This window comes from Balearica regulorum, chromosome 1 (assembly GCF_011004875.1).
Source record: "Balearica regulorum gibbericeps isolate bBalReg1 chromosome 1, bBalReg1.pri, whole genome shotgun sequence".
Classification (NCBI taxonomy): domain Eukaryota; kingdom Metazoa; phylum Chordata; class Aves; order Gruiformes; family Gruidae; genus Balearica; species Balearica regulorum.
The window spans coordinates 72,493,678-72,513,114 of NC_046184.1; the positions used below are offsets into that span (position 1 = coordinate 72,493,678).

General features: G+C 38.9%; 1 long non-coding RNA gene across 3 annotated transcripts in view; it reads left to right on the forward strand.

The window, feature by feature from the left end:
- The window catches only part of LOC142602566 (uncharacterized), a 46,752-nt gene extending 33,950 nt beyond the window's left edge, over positions 1–12,802 (forward strand). For all 3 annotated transcript variants that reach the window (XR_012836317.1, XR_012836315.1, XR_012836319.1), the window contains 6 exons: positions 832–1,947; positions 4,371–4,522; positions 5,255–5,312; positions 5,515–7,250; positions 9,834–10,065; positions 11,925–12,802. This is a non-coding gene — a long non-coding RNA (uncharacterized LOC142602566). The remainder of the gene's footprint in view (positions 1–831; positions 1,948–4,370; positions 4,523–5,254; positions 5,313–5,514; positions 7,251–9,833; positions 10,066–11,924) is intronic.
- The last annotated feature ends 6,635 nt before the right edge of the window (positions 12,803–19,437 follow it).

Here is a 19,437-nt window from a genome sequence, read left to right on the forward strand (position 1 = left end):
GGTTTATGCTAGATTGGATTTTTGCCAGTATCTAAAAAAGCATCTGTTTTACATAAAATATTAAGAGGCAAAATAGCAACAATGGCCGTATGTCTGAAAAGCTTGTTTTATTTCAAGTAGCCAGGAGCAATATCTTTCCTCCCTCTTGTCCCCATCATTTCATTTTCAAAACTGGCTCTAAAAATAATTATTGTCAATGTCCAAAGTGTTATAATGTGAAGATACAGTTTTATATCGCTGTTGTGTAAGCTTGTTTTTATTATTACCATTAACGTAAATTTGTATGTGTTTTTAGTCAGTTACGTATCAAATATGAAAAATAAATAATGCTACAATATTGTATTTAAATGGCAATATATTTCTATTATTCATTGCCCATTGAATGAAAACAGCAGTTTTTAAAAGTAGACAGATCTTATATGATTTGGCGCTGCAGTCCATGTCAGATTGAGGAAGGCAAGATGCAGCTTTATTTTTATTTTTTTTTAGAGTCATTATTTTTCTAATGGATGTATTTGCCCCGAATAAGGCAATTCTTCCTCTGTGTCAAACATTTTCAGAATCATAAGTCTTATTTGGGGAAAAAATTTAGACACTGGATGAAAATTCCTTCCCTTTCTTTATTAAAGTTTTTAAGTAGTCTGATGAAATAATCTGTTGGAGACATATGCTCCAAATATTATGCTTAGAAACGTTTTCTTCATGAAAAGTACAGGAAAAACTGATGATTTTGTTCTGCTATAATTATATAATCTAAAGATTTTTCTGAAAGAGAGTAATTGACTTCATATCTTCAATTGATTTATCTTAACTTTGAATATTCCTTTGCAGACGCAGCTCAAGAGTAGAAATTTGTATGGAACAAGTAACTGTTCCTCTGACCACATATGTAGGATACAGCAATGTCTTGTTTTTCTTGTGTGTTATTACAGTCTAGCATCATAAGGAAATATCTCATGATGTGCTATGATGTAAGAACTATTTTTATATCCTGAATGGATTTTAATGTCTTTGGAAGAAAAGTGCTCTCTCTCTCATGTACACACACATTCTGCATGTTATCAGAATAAGATGGGAAAACATACTCAGATCCTTCTGAATATTTAATGAAGATGTGCTACTGACAACTCAAAAAAGCAAAAGAGGCTACATAGGACTATTATACCATTCTTCACTATCCTGCTCAGTATTTCAATGTACAAGTGGACTTGTTCTCTAGACTCTTTTAGATAGGCTTTCGTGTTTTGAAGTGTGCTGAGCGTGATTTTGTTAATGGTGGCATTAAACACATGGCTGGTGTTTTTGTGTTGTTTTTTTAATCTTGAAAAGCAACTTTCAATTGTAAATTTCAAAGTAAATTCCAGTTTGGTGGTTTACTGAGGATAAATTCTTCCACCAGCCAAGACACAGAGCTTGTTAGGGTTTTTGTTGTTGTTGTTGTTGTTTTGGTGGGCGTTTTTTTTGTTTTGTTTACTTCAGTATTTTCTGAAAGTAGTGCTGTTTTGGTGCCTGGAACTCTAAACTTTCAGAGTTTTCTTTTTTGCTTTTGCATTTGAAAGAAAATAAAGACCTGGGATACTATCGTAGCTGTGACTGGACTCCAGGAATATCTGTATTTCAGTCTTTAAATGATGATACCTAAGAAGTATTGGTTGGGAACCTATATGGATGTGTCCTCATCAGTATACTCCATCATGTGAATGCTAAGATTTTCTTGTTTGTTTGTTTGATTTTGTTTACCCTCTTTTTTTCACTCCCTGGGATTTCAGCTTAAGTTGATGAAGTGCTGTAAATCCCACTTTATGTTTTAAGGCACTAGGCCAGACAGTTTTAATAAGATGAACCAAGCCTGTAACAGGAAATAGAAGAAAAAAAAAAAAGAAAGAAAAAAAAAGACCCTTGAGAAGTTCTGCACTTTCTCTCCTGATGCTGGCATCATCCATGGATGTTAGAGCACGATAACGTACTGTTAGAGCACGATAAAGCACTCTCTGAGGTAGAACTCATTCTGTCTTTTTTAATTGAACTTTTGACACTTTTTTTTTTTTATTTACAACAATAATCATCTGTTCTATTACCTTTATCTTTCCAAAGCGTGTGTTCTGAAGAACAGAACGATGGTATTAGAACATATTCTGTGGAAAAAGAAAGCCTATGTAACTGGACTGAACATCCATCTTTGAAAGAAGTTAATTTCTCTGGATGTTTAAAATTAGAGATAGGTGCTCATAAAGGAAGGCAGCAGTATCCTCCTCATGAAAGGTAATGAGACTTAGATGGCAGAGGACATCTTAGACATTAGTAGATCTTTGTGGCTGAATCCCCTTTCAGAAAAGGTAGTAGTGAGATGGATTGTCCCTGGCTCTAGAGCCCCTCTGGAGGCAAGCATGACTTTTAGCCTTGATTTTGGAAACTGCATTCGAGGAGCAGTCTGCCATAAATCCTGTGTGCTCTGCTCCATTACAGTTTTATTGTCTATCAGCCAAAATAACATGGGCAACATCACCTTCAACTAGGGAGGGAGAAGGAAATGGCAATTTGAAATGCAAATCATAGCCTAGCTTTTTGCTAGTTAGTCTGGAGATTAGTCTGGAGAAAAGGAGGCTGAGGGGAAACCTTATTGCTCTCTACAACTGCCTGAAAGGAGGTTATAGCCAGGTGGGTGTTGGTCTCTTCTCCCAAGTAACAAGCGATAGGACAAGAGGAAATGGCCGCAAGTTGCACCAGGGGAGGTTTAGATTGGCTATTAGGAAAAATTTCTTCACCAAAAGAGTTATCAATTTTTGGAACAGGCTGCCTAGGGAAGCGGTTGAGCCACCATCCCTGGAGGTATTTAAAAGATGAGTAGATGTGGTGCTTATGGATGTGGTTTAGTGGTGGACTTGGCAGTCCTAGGTTAGCGGTTGGACTCGATGATCTTCAAGGTCTTTTCCAACCGAAATGGTTCTATGATTCTAGTTTTTGTTAACCAAGCCAAGCTCAGCATTGGAGATTTTCTCCACAGTAAAGGGAGGGGAGAGATGTTCCCCTAAGGGGCCATTCAGAGCAGGAGTCTGACCTAGTCGCTTCAGTGCCACCTAGAAGAACCTCTGTCTCCTCCTCCCTAAGCTTGTTGGAGGATTCACAGGAGATTAATCTTACTAGGATACAGTTATCCTTTGTGAATATCTCATGACGTGTCATCGATGAGGTGTAATCTTGCTCTTCGTGACACAGGACACTTCAGCGCTGCATAAGGCTCTGCACGCCACCCTTGGTTCACAACCTGCTATCTGACCACGTTTGTGTGACAGCAGACATGAACGTTAAAAGTTTTGCGTCTGTGTTTTATGAATGTTCCAAATCTGGGTTTAACAATATTTGCTCGGGCACTGAGAAAGTCTGGGAATTTGATCTTAGCATGCACTTGGAGCCAAAAATATAGAGCAGCAAATGGGTATATAAAAGACCTGGCCAAAATTCATCCCTGTTATCCCAAATGTCACTCTGAACATTCTCAGAGACTTTTAGACTCCCGATAGACTCAGTCTTGCCAGTGTATCTAAATGTAATGTGCTGGACGTGTTAGAAGCAAGTCTCAGTCTGCATATTAATTCGCTAGCTTTACAAATGTGATTCTTTAAAAGATTTTTGTCTTTGTAGTATAGATTTTTGGAATTTAAACTTTGAATTAACACCTACTGCGATATCTGTCTTAACAGCCTGTGTCCCATTACGCATACCTGCAAGAATGCTTAGGAATGCAAATGAATTACTGGTACTGGAGGGATATTTTAACCACCATCATTCAGTAAAACACATTCACTAAGCGGGAAACGGTGTCTAATTTCTCAATGCTCTAGCAAAGTCTCCTCAGTTGTTCCATAAGATAATACAACAACGATATCCAGAGCATGGGTGTACGCTTAATTTTTGTTTGCTCAAGTACCACGTGACACTTTAAGCTGGCCTTCAATCCACAGTAATCTTTTCATACTTTTCCTTTGCCTTTATTTTGAAAGTTATGTGCAATGATATATGGCAGTAGATGCCAAATTCATCTTGCTACACTATACCTACTCTGAGTAGTTAATAGCTTCCCGATCCACCACTGATGTGTGTTTCTTGCTTTTCAGGTAACTATCTTGTCACTTTTGAGACCAAAATATCTATTTGATTTTTTCTTTATCAATTGTGTTTAGATCAGTGTCAGTTGTTTATGAAACCTGTTTGGATTAAGATTTCTTTAGGAATTTGAAATGGCCCAGATTCATTTAAGAGATTGTCTTAAAACATCTCTGATAGACTTGGGCAATTTTTATTATGCTTCTGAGCCAGCTCCTGACTGAAGTAAAAAACATCTCACAATTCACAGTTTTGTTTGGCTTTAGGCTTAAATCCAGTGCATGGACAGGAAGGGCTGAACTCTCTACTCCAAGATTCACTCATCTCTTTTGGACGTGTAAAATACTGGAGTGAAGTTATTTTTAGCAATATCACTGAAAATGTTACTTTCCTCCTACATAAGGCCATGTTTTAAATAGTAAGTTATTCTGTAATTATTGTGGTATTGTTGTATTGCTAAAACACTCTATTCAAATATGAATGACATTGCAGTAAGTCCTCTAGGAGGAATACAGAATCATGCTACCATCATAAAAATATCACAGTCCAAAGCAACTAAATGCAGAGGAAAGGGGGGGGGGGGGGGGGGGGGGGGGGGGGGGGGGGGGGGGGGGGGGGGGGGGGGGGGGGGGGGGGGGGGGGGGGGGGGGGGGGGGGGGGGGGGGGGGGGGGGGGGGGGGGGGGGGGGGGGGGGGGGGGGGGGGGGGGGGGGAGGGGGTGGGGGGGGGGGGGGGGGGGGGGGGGGGGGGGGGGGGGGGGGCAGAGGAAGGAACTAAAATGCCAGTCCGGTTCCCAATGTAAGCCCAGATATTCTTTATGGAATTAGCCTTTGTTGAGAACTTCACAGTCATTTCACTTTGCCTAAGAGCAACTTAAATTTGTTTGATTCAATGCGTAGTTGTGTAAAGCAGATTTCATTTAAAAATACATTGTGTCTAATTTATTCTTTGACTCAAAATGCAACCTGATATTTTTTCTTCTTAAGTAATAGATAAAGCATTATTTTTTCAATGATATATATAATTTTCACTTTCTAAAAAGATACAATGTGAAAAATTCCACAAGCTCTAGTAGTGTTGATGTTCTTGTGTCTTACACTAGCACAGTTATGTTCAAAAAGTATCTAAGATGTGCTTTGTTTTCCTTTCAGAATCTGTTTCTTTTTCAGAAAGAATTTTTATTTGTAAAATCTGAGAGGCAAAAGCAAGGTGTGTCTCCTACGTTTTTAGATGTACAGATTCTTGCCAAGTTTTATTGCTGTATTTCAGTTAATACAAATATTCATGATTAGCTAGAAGAAAATAAGATGCAAAGATGAATGCTTAAAGTCAAAGTATATTAGTAAATATGTTGTGAGTGAACCCTTGATACTTTTAAAACCCAAATATAATTTTCTGATCTACATTTCAGATCTCTGGAATAGATCCATAGCCAGTGCTCAGCTCAGGTACATGGTCTAGGTGCTGAAGCTCTAGAGCTAAGAAATTGCCTGAAATGTCTTCATGCACTTGTATTATGGTTACGGAGAGGAGAGGACATTTGTGGAGTAGTGGGTCCTCTAGTCTCAGCCTTCTGACTTTTGCTGCATTCTCCTTGTGTGGATCTTCTATACGTTTTCCCAGTACTGAGTTAGGCCTTGTTGTTTGAAGTATACAACTCTAGATTTTTTTCCTATTGTACACGGTTTTGAAAATGCACATAAGTTGTTGAAGAGACTGCATTTCACCTAGGTTTAACCTGAAGTAGCAATCTTCAAATGCTGCTGTGAATGGGATTTATACAGCAGTGATAACTTAAACCTACAGTCCCCCTCAGACTGAAGGTTCTCAACATATTTTACAAACTCAAACTATAAATGGAGAACATAGAAATTAAAAAATAAAGTTGCAAAGAATACCATGCCAATACAGATATTAGGTAGACAGCATTTAACTGCTGTGGCATGGGAATTTATACTTCGTAACCAATCACAAAGACTTACAAGAGTTTTAAAAACAGCAAATGGTCAGACATTGACTATAGCTTTATCAGAAAATGGTTTTTCTATCAAAAGAATATCTAACATGACAAAAGAAAACCACCTATTCTCCACTTGTAATATTAATATTATTAATATTATTTAGTAAAGACAGACATTAACTAAATCATTGGAATACTTTACAAGGAAAAAACTATGCATCATCCATGTGATGGCCACCAAACATTGGTGAGAAAACCAATGTCTTATTTAGTGATTTTATTTTGCACTGTATTTATGAATGAGGAACTCTAATTCCCATTTCAGTCTCCTGCTAGTGTACCTTCCCTTTGAGGGAACCACACTAAATTAATCCCTTTTGTCTCTCTGCAACTTGAATTAACTAACATGTTAATGGGTTCCTGCCTTCTCTGGTTCACGTCTGTATATTCAGAACCCAAAGGCCATTCAAGTTCCTCCGTTCTAAATTATCAAGATGAGATGGGCTTCCCTGAAGTTCTAGGATGAGTGAGGATGGGTTGACTCCACAATTCACTTGGGCATGAAGGTTCGTTTAGCCTGCATTGGACTAAAATGTGGGTGGAGCCCCTGCTCATGTTGTTCTAAAACCAAGAAAAATACTACAGAAATTGAAAACAATTATTAAGGGGAAAACAACATTATTCACTCTCTTAGGGTGAGATATTGCTAATTCAAGGAGGTGCAATTAAAATTTTAGAAATGTTGTGGAAGAGTCAAAATTGATTAAAATATTTTGTGAAACTTGGCAGATGTGGTTCAGGTTCTGAGTTTGTGGCAGTCCAGGCTCTGGTTCACTTGTTTCTTGTACCTTCCACACGACATTGAGTATGTTCAGCAGCTTCCAAATTTAATGGGAATTTTTAAATAATGTAACAGTCTGTTACAGACTAAATCCCAAATTTGGGCCTGTCATTCTGCATTCAGTTTAGTTACACACTGAAATCTGCAGTCTGCAAAATCCATCATGCAGTGCATGGGAGGGAAGCATCTCTCCTGCTGGCTGAGTCAGCACAGGAGCATTGCTGCTGCCTGCCTGCTGCCAATGTCACTTCTGCACAGGAGTCGCAGTTACAGCCCAACTCCCATGTTCAGTCACCATACAAGAACTTCAGCTGGACAACTAATCTGCTCCACAAACAGGCACCAGGTAGGAGATAAACACGTTACATCTTCTAACTGTTCACAATGTTTGTTCAGAAATGGAAGATCACCCAAATCCTGAGAACCAGCTACCAGTGAGGTAAAACTGTATCCTTGCAAGACTGTGTGTGTGAAACTGAAACAAAGAAGATCCAACAAAGTGGGGCCAGTTATTTATGTCTTATTGAGAACCTCTACAGAGGTCATGAACTTATAATAAACCAAGTTTAAGGAAGGATACCTAAGTAATTTTCAGATTTTCAAGTAAGGTTAGAATATCTCCTAACTTTGTTTTGAAAATGGTTATTCAAGGAGTGCTAACTAATGAAAGGACTTCAGTCCATAGTGCATCTTTGTTGTTCCCTTATTTCACAGAAGCTTTTTCTTAATCATTCAGGCTTTTTCCCCTCTTAATCCTGAAGCAAAGAAATGGCCTTTTGTTGGTCTTTTCTACCTTCCTAAAACTTTTGATTTTGCTCTTTTTTACTTAAGAAAACAACAGCAGACAAAGACTTCTCAAAAAAACCTAGCCCACCACAACTACTAACAACAGTACTGGTAGATACCCCTTTGTTTATTTGGTTAAATTAAGCCTGTAAACAATGAAACCCAAGGTGTTTAAGGGCTTGCCTCTCTTGCTGACATCTTGTGTGCCTTCAGCTGCCCTTCGGGGCATCGCAGCCTTGCTGGAGGATCTGCAGTTTAACTGTTGACCACAGCAGCTGCCCTCAGTTAATGGCTCAGGTTCTGCAAAGTGGCTCATCAACCTCCTCCTTGAGCAGACGGAGAATCTGTTAGAGACACAAGTGACATCAGCTTGTATGGACATCCTCTAAGCCTTCCTTCAAATGTATGGAGCGAGTGATATGTCTGAGAAGTGAAGGGACATCTGAATAGGGATGTGGTGGTGTGGAGACGCTAAACATGGCTCCAGCATCAGGTATCCCACAGTCAAGATCCAAGAGGTTGCCCAAATTGGGATAGAAGGGTCTTTCTCCAGCCAAAGGCTGGATAGTTACATGTCACACAACTTGCACTGTGATCGCTTGGTGATGTTTCATTAGTTGAGAACAGAAAATAAAGAAGTACTCATCTTTCACATTATAGCGAAAAAGTGTGAACTCTGTCAGAACACATACCAACCAGACATTAACTTCCTAACAGTCTCATTTCTATGCCTATCACTGCTGCGTCATCTAGGCATTTTCATTCATTCTGAGCATTTGTTATTTTAATCTTAAAATGCCTCTCTGTGCAATTCAGTTGAGATATTCCTGTTTCAATAACACATATGCCATAATTCTTTCCTTCCTCCTTCAGACATCTCTGAAATCGAGCACTGCAGTCCACTGACATGTTGACAGTTTTGAATGAATTAATAAAAAAAGGAGTTAGAAGTGGCTGACAAAGATGTATTTATTATTATTAAGCTGTGTATACAAGTTGCTCTTCTGAAAAGAAAATTAAGAGAAAAAGGAACTGAAAAAAGCGTTCAAAATGTATGATTTAGAATATATTCTGTTCCTCAGTCTACAATGTATGATTGTAAGAATCAAAGCTGCAGTATTGAGGTGGAAATTCTTGCTCAAAATTGTAAGCAGGACTGCCTTACTGGTATTGCTTAATATGCTGAGAGGAAGTGAAAACGGATGTTTCCAACACTGGGAAGAACATAATTCCAAAGTTGGTCATTTAATAGATAGGGGCTAACTTTTATTTAGTTCCTTTTGCTTAAAAATATGAATCATCTTGGTAACAAAAGGCAAAGATACATGCCTGCTGAAAATTTTGTTATATGCTTCTTTTGATAAAAAGCTAAAATGCCTGTTTAATTCATCCAAGCACAGAACTGACACCTAATCTTTTTGAAGCAACGCACTGTGGAACGTGTTAAGTTAGTATATCCTATAAGGCTTGTACTCCCTTCATTTGCATGCGCTCCTATTTCACAACCATATTTCCTTTAACACTTCAGCCTTCCCCGTACATTCTGTATTTGGCTTTGCGCTCGCCTGGTCTGTGGTAATAACCCCAGGCAAAGAGCACAACAGCGGCCAGCTGCCAGCAGCAGAGGTCTGGCGCTGACTAGGCGAGTATTTGCGTGGCACATGCCAGCTCAAACACGGACACTTCCTTTTTCTGTTTTCCTGCCTTTAGAGGCCAGCCAACCAAAGATGAAATTTCTCCATTCCTGGAACATCTGGCTTAGACTCTCAATGCTCATAATTATCCTCCCGTTCCCAGCTCTCTGCAGGTGCAGGAAAGCGCAGGGCAGGTTCTCTGAGAACACAGCTCTACAGTGGATAAGTTCATCTATAAATCTTCAGTAAACACATGCCATATCGTTTAACATGCGTTTATATTTTTATAATTTATGCTGAGAAAGGGTCTCTCTGATAAAATGTCAGTCGGAATAATATTACATTATATGGTTATGAAACATAGGGCAAAATCTCCAACTCTTATTAAATATAGGGCTTTGTATTGCAATAAAAATCTGCATGTCAGCATTTTACACATCTTATCACTTATACCTTTACCATCTACCCCTATATCACTCATTAACTTTTTATCCCTTCTCTCAACACAGGCTTTCACTTCTCAGGCACTTACTTACCTTCATCCACTGCTCCTCCCTTGCCAGTCAACCGCTTGCTGTCCTCATCTCGCACGGTAACCCCAGGAAAATCTTCCCATGCGTTCCCTGGCAGCCAGATGCTGTTGTAGTCTATATTGGGTCTTAGACAGGCTCTGACCTGTGAATGTCGTCGGAGCTGTGACCCGACCCTTGTTCGGCTCAGCATGGCTTGCCTAAACAGATGGTGAGTAATGGCATGCAACACCTACTTATCTTTCTGTGCCTCTCTCCATATGGTTCGTGTATTAGACCTGGAAACAAATTAAAGGAGTTAGTGTGACTAGGAAATGAATTTCATTAAGCTCCACAAAGTTGCTGTTAAAAATTCTTGTGATCTTGTACTGATTCGAATGGCTGCGTTAGTTCAGATTTGAGATGGGAATATGCAGTTCCCTTGATTTTATTGGGGTTAACCCACCTGTACCATGCCTAAATCTTACTCTGTGGTGTGTGAGCCTGCAAGCCACTTGAGCATATACGTGAGTATCTCAGCTTCCCATTAAAATAATCTCATGACAGGTGTGAGATTTTGCAGCATTAGTATCTGTACATGCACATTACATAATATTTGTAAATGTTCTGATACTACACAGGAGCACACAGTCTTAGACATGGATAATGTTACTTGCTCCTTTTGGTGGTGGTAAGGGAGATAGTATTTAAACATATGAAACAACCTGATATTAAAATGGATATGTTTAGATCATCTTAGATTTAGTTATATCCTCTTTGTGCTTAAAAGGGACTGATTAAAAATGTCAAGATTTCAGGATTTAGGATAACGTTCTCAAACGGAGTCTGTAAAGGCTCATGAGTCTAGCTGTCATTACAAGACATAGCTTTCAGTGAGACTTAACCTCAAAGGCCAGAATTATTTTACAGATATCTCTGACATATTTGTTTCTCAGTTAGTCACTTGGGACCAAATCCCCAAGAGGGAGCTACAACATGAGTGATGCACAAAGCCCAAGAGACAGTGAGCAAGAAAATATGATCCTGCAGCAGCCCAGTAAAGAAGGACTACACCTGGGAGTAGGGGAAAGCAAGTCTTGGCTTCTCATACCTTCTTCAGGGTTGGCTCATGGATCTTACATTGAAACGTAACAGAAAAAACAGCAGAATCAACTGGGTTTAATTTCCTTTCCTGACCCCAGACCTCTCTTGCACTTTCACGTATCCTGCCTTAATCACTAGTCTGTAGTAAAAGCTGTGGAGGAGGCCATTTGCCCGCCCTCTTCTGAGATGAAATGGGGCCAACCTACAAGAAATAATTAAGGATTCTTTGTTTTGAAAGACAGCATGATTACCTATAAAACACTGACATGTATATGATATACTACTTAAAAAATTTGTTCCCTTAACCGTTGATGTGTGGCTAGAAGTTCTTTTCTAACTCAAGAGAAAATACTAGGGAACTCTCCCTCTTGAGAAGAGGCTCTCACAGCCCTGAACCACGTACAGCTCTTCAGCAGGTCAAGGATAGTTTCTAGGGGCATCTTGGTTGTGTAATTAGCTCTGGTGCTGTGAGTTGGGTTGTGGAGTAATCTGAATTTCTGTTTGTGGGATGGAGTCTGGCAGCCCAGGCTATTGAAAGTGATATTATTACATTTACGTGATTTAGGACCCAACTGCATCGCTCATAGAGTCTGACCCAGTAATGGGTTGGTTGAATTCCTGAAGAGCCACAATCAGCTCCTGCTGAGAACCCCTGCTTCCCTCCGCTTCCCAGCATATGAGGCATGGATGTACATTGTGGCTTCCAGCCATATGAAGGTTTGGGTGTGCAGTTCACATGGGCAAAGAAGCTGGCAACCATAAAAAGTAGGGATACTTATGAGGTAGTAGAAACACCTGTCCCTGCTCCAGTGGTTGCTTTATGTATTTTAAATATTTTTTTTATCTTATATTCAATATTTACATTATAAATCTTATATAAACCAGCCTCTGGAACAGAAGCTGGGATCCAGGTGTCTCTGTCCCTCAGTGAACGTTCCTCCCACAAGGCTGTAGAATTGTACTCGTTGCTTCTCTCTTTTACCACAGGTATTTTTTATTCATCAATGCAAAATGAAACGGATTCATCAACAAAGGTTGCAAGATTAGCAAAATATTCCATAGCCAGGAATTTAAGGCACTGCTGAAGAATGAGAAGAATTTGCTACCCAGCACTCCACAGTTTGTGACTAGCGACTTTGGGAACCCGCTACTTGTGCCTACCACGTGCCTCTGGGATACAGTTCCTCAGGCGATATAGGTGGAGGAACTGTGCTTGTGGATCCTGCTAGGCATGAATTAGACATGGAGAAGTCAGCTCTGCTGACAGTTAAAGACTCCTAGACATGCCCAGAAGTGAAACATTAGCGACCTGGTTTAACATTGGAAGCAGAGGACTGTAGAGGCAGCTGAAGAAATTTTGGATGCAGGCACCTTAAGATGACCAATGTCTTTGAAAATCCTACTTATTTGCATCTTTAGATACCTATCTAACTGCAACAATTTGATCCCAAATCAATTTAATATCTTGTGCTTCTTGCGTGTTATTGTAAGACAAATTTTACAACTCTTACAACTTTTCCACTCTAAAAGCAGTTTCTTATTGTGACTCAGAGTCATTAGTAAGTCATTAATGAGCCTGTAATTTTCTGTGCATTACATGTCAAGTGAGAATTATTTAAATGAAATTGGTTAATTTTGGCTAATCAGTAGGACAAGTACTCATTCTTAGCATCCCTTTACTCTGAGAGATTTGGTCATTTTTGCTTGGAATGCACTAGTTAAAAGTTACTTTCAGCCTGCATTTCTGTTTCTCAGCTCTTTAAGCAGAGACGCTTTTTTTTTTTTGTCTTACTAGGAAAATATCTGTCCCATTTCCTAGGGTGCCTTGTTAAGAGGTTGTATACACATTTATAAATCGCAAAACCCAGACACCCCCACCCCCCACCCCACCCCCATAAAATCTAGTGTTCATACAGAACTGTTTAAAAATGATAGTTGTTTGCCAGCATTTTTGGTAGTGTGAGCTCTGGGAGACAAGGCCGAATGGAACTGGCACCAAAGACAGTACCACACGTTAGTAAATATCACACAATTTTTCAGGGTCATCTCCCAGGTCTGTCACAAAACAGGTTATGTTAAAGAGGCAAGCTCAGCATCAGCATTGAAATTCCTGTTTGATGAACTTGTGACCTTCTTGTACCTTATGCATAGTATTTTTAAGCATCAGAAAAAACATAGGTTAAGACAAAGTCCAAGAGAATACTTGGTCTTTACAGGCCAAGTAGCTGGATACTACAGTGAAATGAAAGCCTATGGGAAATAGGGCCCCATCCTACAAACATTTACGTATCCACTTAAATTTGCTGAATGAACAGATTGTTAATAAAATCATGCATATCTAGGAGTACCTGTACGTTAATTCAAAAAAGGAATAGTGGAAGAGTCAACCTTAACCTAGCTATCAGGAAAATAAACACCATTTGAAGCATAAAATAAACAGAAGGTCCTTTTCAGATTTGAACTAAAGAGCCAAAGTATTTATAATTATTAATTTTAAAAGGATTTGAATATTTGCCTTCAAAACTAGTACTTATCAAATGATACTTCAGGCAGTTTCAAAACTATAATATACATAATTTCTTCAGTTATTTTTTCCTGAACGTACATGTATGATAGAAATATGGCATAGTTATCTAATTTTAGCAAAAATTAGCAAACCAAATTTCTGGCACAATCATTCTAATATTATTAATTCTGATTACTTTCCAAAAAAAAAAAGTGCTTGTGATCACATCACTATATAATATTTCTTTCAAAAATAACAAGACACTGCTAAAAATATTTGTGTTCTACCTACTGAAACAAGCAATACCTGTGGCAGTGTCTTAGAGAGCTAGCCTGTGTGGATGAGGTTTGGTGCGCGTCAGTGGGAACGGACTTCTTTCTGCCAAACCCTGGGGGGAGATAGGCTGTGCTCAGGGCAGGAAGGGGTTTTTTTGAAAGATTTCTGCCTGCCTGCATATACCTCCTTTTCCCATACGTCTACTTGCTCTATGACTTGTTTGTATATCTGTCGTGGTTTTACCCCAGCCGGCAGCTGAGCACCACGCAGCCGCTCGCTCACTCCCCGCCCCCCGTCAGTATGGGGGAGAGAATTGGAAGAGTGAAAGTGAGAAAACTCCTGGGTTGAGATAAAGACAGTTTAATAGGTAGAGCAAAAGATGCACACGCAAGCAAAGCAAAGCAAGGAATTCATTCCCCACTTCCCATGGGCAGGCAGGTGTTCAGCCATCTCCAGGAAAGCAGGGCTCTGTCACGCGTAATGGTTACTTGGGAAGACAAACGCCATCACTCCGAATGCTGCTGCCTCCCCCCGCCTCCATTCCTCAAGGCCCTTATAAACTGAGCATGACATCATATGGTATGGAATATCCCTTTGGTCACTTGGGTCAGCTGTCCTGGCTGTGTCCTCTCCCAGCTCCTTGTGCACCCCCAGCCCACCTGCTGGTGGGGTGGTGTGAGGAGCAGAAAAGGCCTTGGCTCTCTGTAAGCACTGCTCAGCAACACAAACATCTCTCTACTATCAACACTCTTTCCAGCACAAATCTAAAACATAGCCCCATACTAGCTACTATGAAAAAAATTAACTAACTCTCAGCTGAAGCCAGGACAACATCAAAGATAAACATGCTTTGTTCCAGGACAGTATGTTGTTAAAGTATTGTTTATATGCATAGACAAAAGCACAGGTAATTAATTTTCTGTAGACCAGCATCATGTTCAACATTGCAGTAAAAACCTATGCAAAATGTGAACTGTCAGTTGTGATAAAAATGGTATCACTCTTTGAAAATTAGTTTCCCTTCACAGGCATCATAAAATATACTGTATTTTTAATAGCTTTTTAATAGTTAATTTTAATAGCTGTAATTTTAATAGTGTAATTTTAATAGCTTTTTAATAGTTAAAATTATGTGTCAAAGATGAACATCCTGTGACTTCCCTGCAGTTGAAACTAGGTGGAGGTTTGCATTTAAAAAGAAGAAATGGAGAAGAAATGTCTGAATACATTACCCCAACCTTATAAGGAGGTTGCGTTATCTTCACTGGGAATTCACCTGAGCACAAAATTCCATATACGTGTATGGACAAAAGATACACAGACAAAAAACAATATACAAAAGATACCCTACAAAAGGCTCCAGTCACACCCTTTCCTTCCCCAAATCAGAATTTTACTCTTTTATTATAGCATGACCATTCTATAGTAAGCTAAAAGTAATCTATTTGTTTCTTAATAATAATAATATAATATTATAATAATACTTATTTTTAAATATAAAGTCTGTACTTTCTTAAATGCCCCTAAGGAAAGTATAATAGACTTTCAGAGACTGAAAAGCTCACTTCTGTACTTCAGTAAAACCTGAATCACAGCCCACTCTTCACAATGCATGAATATTGTAATTGTTTTCCTAATAGAGTAATTGTAATTCTTTCTATGTACACCACAATGAAAGGCAATGGAAATTTTCATGAATGAATAAATTTGATGAAGGTATTTGTCATCAAATGGATGCTCTCCACAATACAGGACTTCATTTTTGTTCATTACATACCTCAGTCATCCCATTATGAAGAAAACCTTGAAAATGTGAGTTAAATGAAGCAGATGCAGTGTGGGTGTTGTATGTCGGCACTCAACCCCAAAATAACATTATTTACTATTTCCCTGCTGAAAAATTGTATAAAAATTAATCTAATTCATATGGTAAATATGTTTCAATGCCACATTCACTATCAAAATCACTGAATCAGTGAGACAACTCACATGATAAAATCTTTTACTACCTAATAATCTGGATACTTACTGAGTTACGTGACAAATGTATCATTTTCAAAACTTTGAATTTAATTTCATGTGATATTCTTTGTGAAATGCCACTGAAGTCAAATAAATGCTCATGTTTATAAGTAAGCATATTTTTAAGCACTCCAGTAGACAGACACCTATAAATTTGTCATGCAACCTACTGGTCCTCACCTAAACTTCTGAGGATTTAGATGACTTAAACAGAGGTGGTGTGAATTATTCTTTAGTGTTTGTAAAATAATTTGAAATCCTAACAGAGAAAAGTGTCAATAAAGTCCAGAACATTACCATCATGTACAGGTTTTAATCACAGTGTATTTCACAAATCAGGCAAACTTAACTTTCCTTGGTAAACTAATATTCACCCAGTGGAATTATAAAAATTCATACAGAATTATCCACACACGTTGTGCAAGGTCATAAGAAGGTGAGAAAAATCTAATTACAGGGAAGAAAGAAGAGAGAAAAATTATCTAAAGGTATGTATGTATAATCACCTACAGTATAGACCAAGAGTGATACAGGTGAAACTGGATGAACAAGTCGTAGAGACCATCTCTATTTGTCTCTCCCCCTGTGGCACTCTCCAGTATGACGTGGTGTGGAATTTACTTAGTTTTGTCTATTGCTTCTTCACCCCTAGAAAAGCCTCTTCTCACTTCAGCTCGATCACAACATTTCTGCATGATTTGGGACTTTCATTTTGTTGTATTACTTTTAGGAGGACAGTCTATGTAACCTGTTATGGGATACAGCCCTGTACATGTCTATTGTGGTTTCCTAGGCCAGCTGTGGCCAGTTTACTGTGACTGCAATCCAGCTGTGGTATGAGAAAAGACTGTGGGGAAGTGTGGACAAGCCAAATAAATGGTGGTTGTTTGATCTGTATGGCTGGGCTAAGCAGTTCCCTTATAAAATCTTTCCTCCTTTCCTTAATGGTCAGGGAAAACATTTTTCCCTATTTAGATGGAGAATCAAGTGTCCTGCATGGATGCTTCATGAAAAGTCCCTTGAGTGGATTAGGTAAGAGTACAAGCTGCTGGATATAGTAACGAATAAATGGCATTTCATCTTGTCCACTAATTTACCATTTAACTTTGGAGAAAAGATGGGTTGCTTTATCAAGAAATGACAGCAGACCCCATGATTACTAAGGAAGAAGTGATTCTGAGACACACGATTATGTCTTGGGGAACTGTCAGCTGTCCAGAACCTCCCTACTTCTCCTCCTCCTTGTTGTCCATCTCCTGCTCTTCACTGTCCAGAGGAAACATTTTTCCAGGTAAATCTATTTTGACTTTCTTATTTAAGTAGACATTCACCTTTATTTTTTTCCAGACCTTTCTGTGATGGTAACCGTGAAACTTCCTGGGTTTGTCTCCTTTGAAGTCTCTAAGAAGTCTCTGCTATTACTGTGGAAGATTGCTCTCCAAAAGGAAAATAGGAAGGGTATTGCTAGGTTTTTCACTACAGCACAATCTTCTGCAAGCAGCGGTTTCTTTGGTGAATGGATGATACTGCTCCAGCACATTTATACAATGACTTTATCATATGTAACGGTTTCCATTTTCTTTGGGTTATTATAGACACCTATTCATTATAAAGAACCTGATTCTGCAAAAGCTGAAAAGCCTACGTCCCCAGAACTCCAAGGAAGTCTTGAGCTGTTCTCTATTTGCAGGGGTAGAGTCTGCCTTCCCAGAACTTCTCTGTACTAGAGAAGAAACATAGGATTTTCAGGTGCCTGTAACTACATGTTCAACATACTGTTTAAGAGGTACCTATCATCTGTAGACAGCCCAGTCTGGTGGAATCATATCCTGAAGAATAAACAAACACCAATATCCTCCTCCCCCTTCTTTTTGTGTGTCTTTGCATGGGAAGTCTCTTAAATGGTCACTATTTGTCATCTTCTGTGAAACTCACTTTGGCTCATCACCTACCACATTCTCCCAGCTGGTGTTGATTTTGATAGAGATGCTGAAAATTACATGACTGCTGCCTTTTTATTAAAGAAATTCACAACTTAAATACTTAAAACACCCTTAGATAATCAGAGACGAATAAGAGACAATTACCTTCCTTAATTCGGAAGCATGAAGTAAGTTTGATCAACTCCTACGTAGCAGAGAGCACAGCAAAGTTCAGCTTCCTGTGTACGGCTCAATATACAACCTCAGTGCTCAGAAGAATGAACTGGTAAGAGTCTGAGCCGTGCTTCTAGGAAATCTAGAGGTTATCATGTTCGTGCTAGCAGTTTTTGCGAGCCTTGACTTTCATCATGTTATCAAAAGCCCCCTGATGTGGAAAGCAAGATACCAGGAAAAAATAATCAAAATTTTATTTTCTTCTGTAAACTTCAACATAGAATCTAGGAGATGGCTTGAGGAGGTCTAGTCCATTTCATATGTGACTGGAAAGATGCTGTCTCTGGCTTAGAGTTGCCAGCTTCGGGCAAGCTCAGCCACTGATGGCTCAAGCCCTGATCCTCAGTGAAGCCTAACACTCATAACCCCCACTTTGCCAGCTGGGCTCACAGGAACCTCAGAGATCCAGGCAGGCAGAGCTCAGAAATGTGTTTCAATCATTTAATGAGTTTGAAATAATCTTGAAAAAAACCCCTTGCTATTAGGCTCAAACCACTATTGTTACAGCTATTACAAAGAGTACAAGCTTCTCTACACTAACCTAGAATCTGTCCAACCAAAAAATGCTGCTGCTTTTAATCTAAAGTGAATACTTTGTCTTTTAGCTTAAGGAATTAAAAGAATATAGACCATTATCCTCTTTGACCTATCTAAGTAATATACATTTAAAGGGGGTGTGCAGCAAAAAATAAAGGTTAAAGGTAGGGAGTGTTTATTCTACTTTTTTTTTTTTTACGTTTATGACTGTATTTAAAGTGTCAACATTTCTGATATCTGTAAATCTAATTGTAAAGTAACAAAGTGGAGATAAATTAAGATGTAAGCGATTACTACTTGGTATGAAGGATTAGGTCAAAGGTCTGATCTGTCTGAACTGCAGCAGTTGCACATGTTATCCAGTATTGCAGTATCAATTTATTTGCACTGTTTTGATGCATCTAGACTTAAAAAAATATCCAAGAGATGCACCTTATTTATAAAAAGCTGAAAAAGAGTTAGGACTCATAGGATTATTGCTATCTAGGCCCTGATTCTGCCTCTGGGATGTTGATGCTTGGGGTAGCTATGTTTTTCTAGGTGTATGAGGCAACCTGCTGATTGCTGTCTCACCAGAATAAACTGTAAACCTTTCCAGCTGTTCTTAATCTGGACCCTTAACCTTTAAAAAAACCAGAGGCTTTCCATTTCTCAGAGCCAAACTTTGCTAACAATATCTAGGTTGTTTTCAAACCAAGCTTCAAACATAAAAATGACTAATAAATCCATATTCCATAATAGGCTGGAAAAGTATTATTTAAAAACATACTCAGTTTTTATGACCCATTTCTAGTAAAAATCCCAAACGTGCTTCACTAATGCTACCATTTTGGATATCCAGATCCTGGATGATAGGCATAATATCCAGATAGATACACCAATAAATATGTAAAGGCTATAAATCTGCCTCCAATTAGCATATGTGTGAGGGGGAAGAGGGCTGGGAAATTCTGTTTTCTAAACTGTTTCCTGACTCACAATGTTCAGTAACTTCACAGCTGAT